General features: G+C 37.4%; 1 pseudogene; it reads right to left on the bottom strand.

Moving 5' to 3' along the window:
- Positions 1 to 5,171: 5,171 nt before the first annotated feature.
- Positions 5,172 to 5,860, bottom strand: LOC118711841 (annotated as a pseudogene).
- Between the last annotated feature and the right edge of the window lie 1,441 nt (positions 5,861 to 7,301).

Below are 7,301 nucleotides of genomic sequence, written 5' to 3'. Positions count from 1 at the left end.
ATTTAAGGTGAATTATCATCTACCCCAATAGCTAATACCAAAAGAAGATTAAGAAATTACAAGCCCTGCCAGTGTTCCTCAGTGGTTGAACATTGACCTATGAACCGGGCAGTTGTGGTTTGATTAAGGTACATGAACCAGGCATGTACCCCAGATTGTGAGCCCGAACCTCACAATCTGGGGTACATGCCTGGGGTGTGCAGGAGGCATCTAATCAATGATTCTCATCATTGTTGTTTTTTCTCTGTCCCTTTCCCTTCTTCTCTGAAATAAATTAAAAAATATATATTTTAAAAAATTACAGAAAACCATACTATTACTCCTTGAAATAATGAGAAAATCATCTGTTACAAGTCACAAGTAGCTACTGACTCTATGTATAATTTGATTAACTTTCCAGCACCCTGTCTGGAAAGAGACCAGGTGAAATTATATTGTGTGTTTGTGTTTTGTGGGGCAAGATGATTGTTGTGACTGAGACACAGAGGGTGTTGTAATCCACCCAGACTTGAGTAGTGATGGAGGTACAGAATCAATCCATCCTTCTTCCATTATTCATCCTGCAACAGTTTTCTAATTTCTGAACAGTTATACCAGCTCAGCTGATCAGAAGATACATGGGATCAGTGGCATTGTCCTCAATGTTATAGCAATATTAGGAAAATCCATTGTCCTAAACAATATCGATGATTTCCAAACTATGGTGCCAAAATATAGCCAAGCATAAATTAGGTTTAGATAGCTCAAATAGCCTTTTGGCCAGCAAGCTGTGTAGGCTTGACCTAGCCATTTACCAAGCTCATGTTTTGTGATTGAAATTTGAAGACTGCATGTCATGTTGGGGTGGAATTGTCCTGCACTAAAACTTGAGTTCTGAAGTAGACCAGGATCTTGTATTTTCACATTATTTTACTTTCTAATTATACTTGCTACCCAGACACTAAGAGAGAGAGAGAGAGAGAGAGAGAGAGAGAGAGAGAGAGAGAGAGAGAGAGAGAGAGAGAGCGAGCGCAATAAGTGAACATGAAAAGTTATATTGGACAAAATAATTTTACTTTTTAATATTTTTACTTATTTAATTAGTGTTTCAATTCTGGAGACAAAGAGATTCCTTGATGGCATTTTCTGGGAAGAGTTAAAAAAGTTACATGGTGATTTTGAAATATGTTTGTATAATTTAAGAGTGTGTCAATACAACTACAAAATATGGAAACTTCACACCAAATCATTTAGGTATATTTTTTTGAGATAGTAAAATAACATTCTCAGCATACTTCCAGTACTCATTTGGTAAAGAGCTCCCTATATTATGGAAGATTTTGATAAACTTAAAAATCTCTAGCAGGTTAATAAGCAAGGAAAGGACCTGAGATATAATGAGATTCAGTGAAGGAAGTTCAGGAACTTAAGTTTGGAGACACTAAGTGGTTTCAGATCACTGAAATGTCATTGTGAAGAGGAATACATTTTTTGTGTTGGTTCAGAATGTAAAAGCTATGATCACTAGGCAGATATTCCAGGAAGCAAGGGTTGGTTCAGCATAAGAAAAAAACTAAAAATTATAACTCATTGAAAATATGAGTCACCTGAAGCTGAAGTTTAATAGCAACTTGTTGCAATAGATGCAGTTACATTGCTGTGGGTTGGGAGTTGAGTACCTTTTTTTACTATCATACTATTTATCTCTAAGTTCTTGCCATTTTTAGAGGGATGTTTTACCAAGGGACTGGAATTAAAGCAGCTAAATCTACTCAAAATACATCTAGGGAATAAAAAGCTTTTTATTTTCCCTTAAGTCAACACAAAAAGTTTTTTAAAAAATTCTATGATAGCTTTGTTTTAAAACCAGCACTATATGAAATCACAGACTTGTATTTATTTTCATGAAATAAAGAAGTAAAATTTAATTGTTTCAGAGCCTCATATAGCTAAAGAAGTTTTGACAATTAAGGTAACGATGTTAGCATTGGCTCAGTTCACACACAGGAACATGAAAATTGCATGAGAGCAAAAATCAGTTTTTGTTTTCTTTGGGGGTGGGTGAAAACTCAACTTGTTGCAATAGTTTTTGCACCATAGGAGTTAAATTTGAATTTTGAGGGCCCTGAATTGCCATGGTGAAATTAGGACATATTTATGCAAATAAAGAGATCTTGTGGAGATTACTGAATATCATGGTTGGTTATTCCTCAGATACTTAGCTAATTGCTCACTACCTGGCAAGTCAGATGAAAAATAATTATTCAATGAGTGATCAGAACAAGTAGAGAATCAAAATAAATTGGTTTAAACTACAACTTCATCAAAATCTTCAGATTAAATTATATTTGGAGAAATTAATTAAGTCACATTGACTTTCATTTCTTACTTTGAAAAATGCACATAAGAATAGTTCCTATTTAGAATGAATTCTTATAAATACTAAATGAGATACTTTTTAAAAGTATACAGTACTATTGTTTCCTTCATTGTTACTAACTACTCTGAATTACTATATATTTTTAAAACAAATCAGTATAGACTATAACAAAATTTCCTCATGATACCATTTGAGTACCTACCATATCTTTCAGTATTCAAATGACTCAATAATAATGAGAATATGGAAAATGAAAATAAATACAAAATTTGCCCTAGCTGGTTTGGTTCAATGGATAGAGCCTTGGCCTTTGGACTAAAGGGTCCCAAGTTCGATTTGGTCAAGGGCACATGCCTGGGTTGCAGGCTCAGTCCCCAATAGGGGATGTGCAGGGGGCAGCCAATCAATGATTCTCTCACATAATTGATGTTTCTATATCTCTCTCCCTCTCCCTTCTTCTCTGAAATATATATATTTAAACTTTACATAAGTTTACTTATTTTTTCCTTCTCTTTCTTTCTTTCTCTCTCTGATTGAACCTACCAAAAACTGAACTGTTGTGTGCATGTGTGGAGAGAGAGGGAGAGAGAGAGAAAGAGAAAGAGAAAATGCAATACATTTAAATACACACTGAATGTTTTCTGAGGAAATGCATAATTTTTAAATTATATCCCAAAATTACGCAGACTCACATTTCCACTCTACAAAATTTTTTCACAAATTATTTTAATATTTTTACCCTGTCTAAAAACTTTTCTTTCTTTTTTTTAAAAATATATTTTATTGATTTTTCACAGAAAGGAAGGGAAAGGGATAGATAGCTAGAAACATCAATGAGAGAGAATCATCGGCCAGTTGCCTCCTGTACACCCCCTACCAGGGATGTGCCCGCAACCAACGTACATGCCCTTGACCGGAATCAAACCTGGGACCCCTCAGTCCGCAGACCAACACTCTATCCACTGAGCCAAACCAATTTCGGCATGACCTCATTTTCTAAGATAGTTGAGCAAAGTTAGATATTTGAAGATAACTCTGAAGTACTTACAACTCTAATATTCTCTGATTCTATGTCTAAGATAAGCAACTCTCACAAAGAGGTTAACTCAATGATATTAATGACCATTGCAATCTAAGAATACAAATGGGAGTGAACCCTGGCTTTGACAATATCTGAGGAAAACACATGGTATTGTTTGAGATTCCATGCTAACTTTATTCATTACCTAGGATCTCTTTATACAAAACGTTGTTAACTAGGTCATAGACTTTCTGAATTAATTAAAAATAATATAATGGTAAGCACCATTAACATCACTTCCCAGTAACATAAATAACATAACATTTTACAGTGTTACATAATAAAATACCACATTATATTTATGATGTTGTATAATGTCAGGTACACTTGGTTTTCTGGAAAACAAAATTGTGATATAAAAAGTGTTGGATATTCATAGTCCGGATTTAATGTGCTAGATGTAGTGCCTGTCTACACTTTTCCAGGTGGTTCTTCAGACTACGGCTTAAGTACTTAAGGATTTCAGATATGATGAATGGCTCTTTGAAGTTGACTTTTGTATGTGCATCAGAGAAACACAAGGTGGAACATAAATAAAAACAACTCACAGAAACAAGGTTTAAGATCTGACATTTCTAAGCAGCAGGTTTCTCTGTCCTCAGGGAGATAAACAAAACTATTGAAAACCCCATTAGGTATATTTATAGCCCAGGTTTAATGTCTGGGATGTATTATAAACTAAGGTGCCAGACTGCCAGCTACCAACTTTGGGATGGAAGAAAACAGCTTCTTGGAATGAACATTTTCATCCTTTTCTCATCAATATTCCAAAGACATGGCACCTTAATCTTTTATACAGTGCAAGGGGAGCCTTATTTCAAATTACTTTCCATGAAAAATTTTAGTTTTGGTGCGAAACGTTATCTGGGGAAAATTCACTAACCTGTTTTCTGTTATACTTACTTATTCTTGGACATGGTGAGAGAGGGTCAGGAAAGCTGTGTTCAAAACTCCCAGGCTCTGCAAATGGGAAAGAAACATGTGAATCAATAACTAATTCTGAAGGAAGTGTACCAATGAGCTGTCTTTGGAAGAATTACAGTTAATGTATGTGAAAGCCAAAGAATATCTGATAAGCCGTATCAAATAACCTTGGCCATAGGGTATATGAAATACACTTTTTCCATTTAGTTGCAAGGGGTCCAACTGCTGTATGTTGCAAACTGAATGCTTGTGTCCTCCCAAAATTCATATGCTGAAACCCTAATCCCCAGTATGGCTATACTTGGAGTAAAGAAGCAATTAAGATTAAATGGGGTTATCAGGATTCATTCTGTGGGATTAGGGTCTTTATAAGAAGAGGCACCAAATATTTTTTCTCTCTTTGTCTCTCTGTCTATCTGTCTTTCTCTCTTTGTCTTTTTCTGTCTATGTCTATGTCTATGTCTATGTCTATGTCTATGTCTATGTCTATGTCTCTCTATCTATTTCTATACCTCTCTCTCTCTCTCTCTCTCTCTCTCTCTCTCTCTCTCTCTCTCTCTCTCTCTCTCTCTCTCTCTCTCTCTCTCCCCCTGCCTCTAACACTCTTCTTGCACACACAGATAGGGGTGAGCCCACAGTGAGGTGATGCCCACCTACAAACCAGGAGAAGAGGCCCAAGAATAAAATCTACTTTGCCAGAACATTGGTCTTGGGCTGTTGGCCTCTAGAGATATATTATAAGAAATAAATGTGTGGTTAAGTCACACAGTATGTGATATTTTTAGTGTGTGTGTGTGTGTGTGTGTGTGTGTAAAAAAGAACCTTTATTATACCTTTATAGCAGCCCCTCATGTTATCATGCTTTCTTGCCAGATGCCTCAGGAGCAGCAGGAGCTTTCTGGGCTGGGGCTTTTGGGCCCCTTTGCACTTTTGGAGGCACTGCCTCTGGCCTGCAGGTTTCTGGGCGGGAACCTCCTGGGCTGGAGCCTTCCTGCCTGCAGTGGTCACCTTTTTTGCTGGAACCTTTGCAGTAGTTGCTGCAGTTTCAGCCTCATCTTTAGCAGCAGGTGCTGTTTTTTGGGAAAAGCTTTCAGGAGAGCTGCCTTTTGAAGCTTCCCAACTTCAACCTTGATTATTCGGTTCCTCATTTCCTTTGCCTTCATTACTTTGTAACAATCAAAATCTGTCATCTTGGCTTTCTTTTCTCTGCCTTCAATCTTGTTGGCCCATCTTGTGGCTGCCCATTTGGTATTGATATCTGCCTTCTCTGTGGCTTGGCAGACATACTTCTAGCGGGCACTGTGTGGGAACTTAAGGAGGAAGTCAGTGAGCTGCATGCATTTGAAAGGTAAAGCCTGTCTCCTTCCTTGGCAAGGTACATCAATCAAAGCCCTGTTCTGATCAATAACATCTATGATTGTGACCCGCTTTCTGGAATGAGGCCTAAAGGAGACGTAGGCCACCCAGCCAACCTCCAGGTAGCACCTGAACACCATGCACTACATAAGGCCTGCTGGGCACCATGTGAGTTTTTGGAGGCACTGCCTCTGGCCTTTCTGCACCCGTGCCTAGGCTGTGGTACAGCTGCATGTCTCGTGATATTTTATTATGGCAGCCCAAGCAGATGAATAGAGTATCCTATATAATAAAAGGGAAATATGCAAATTGACTGAACGGCAGAATGACCAGTTGTTATGATATCCACTGACCACCGATGCTCAACACAGGACCTGCTCCCTGGTGGTCAGAGCACTCCCACAGGGGGAGCACCACTCAGCCACAAGCTGGCTGAAGGCTGGCGGGTGTTGCAGCAGTGGCGGGAGACTCTCTCACTTTCGTGACAGCACTAAGGATGTCTGACTGTGGCTTAGGCCCTCTCCCCACACTAAACCTTCAGTCTGATATCCCCTGAGGGCTCCCTGATGGCTAAAGGGTGCAGGCCAGGCCTAAGGAAACTCCTCCAAGCACACAAAAGTCATGCACTGGGCCTCTAGTATAATATATAGGAAGAGCAATTTGATTTCTATATACGCAGAACTTTGTAAGTCAGTATTCTATGGTGAAATGTACTGTTTTGATGGAACAGAGTTTGTTGTTCCTGGAGGTTAAGAAAAAGCCTTGAGTGAGTTAACTGGCGTGAATGGAATTCTGACATCAACTATATCATGGGATTAAATTGTAAAGTTCTATCCAAACTTTGGTGTAATTCTCTGGTTCTATGGGCTGAATTGGCCAAATTGAGCAGGATATATATTTACTTTAAAAAGCGTTATAAGAGAAAATATGATAAAATAAACAGTAAAAGGAAAGGCCGTGTGTTTCAATGTTGGTGAAAGAGATGGTATTGAAAGGGATCAAGTGAGACTGCAATATGAAAAGAAACTATACGATACTTGGTGATACAAGCAAGGTTGCTTGGTTTTCATTGGTTCAGTTAACAACTACCATAATAATGGCTAGGGTAAATATGATTACTATTGCTATTACTATTTTATTTTGCTGTCTCCTAAAACCTACATTTTTTTTCTGTTTCTTTTCATTTATTTTAAGGGTGAGCGACTCATTTAGCTATTCAAAGCTACCCTTTAAGGAAATTATCAAGTCCCATGTATATAAGCAGATTAATCCAAAATTAGGATTCATTATAAAATATTTCTAATAATTGTGAAACAGAAGTTATGAAATTTAAACACTGAGTCACTTTAAAGACTGAGTCAGTGAATAATAGCTTAGACATGCCAGAGCATTGCTACACTTTTTATAAATGTTTTTAAAAAATTACTAGAAATTTACCATTTATTTTCTCTTCCATCCAAATTTCTTTTTTCCAGGATTTACTATTTGTAATCATTTTCTTTGTGCTGAACTAGTATTTGTCTCAGGAACCCTCTTAATATATCAAGAGAAACCAACCCAGAGAATACTACTACACTATAG

This window comes from Pipistrellus kuhlii, unplaced genomic scaffold (assembly GCF_014108245.1).
Source record: "Pipistrellus kuhlii isolate mPipKuh1 unplaced genomic scaffold, mPipKuh1.p scaffold_m20_p_1, whole genome shotgun sequence".
NCBI classification, from domain to species: domain Eukaryota; kingdom Metazoa; phylum Chordata; class Mammalia; order Chiroptera; family Vespertilionidae; genus Pipistrellus; species Pipistrellus kuhlii.
Note: the sequence above shows the minus strand (reverse complement) of the source record. Positions and strands in the feature narration are given on the sequence as shown.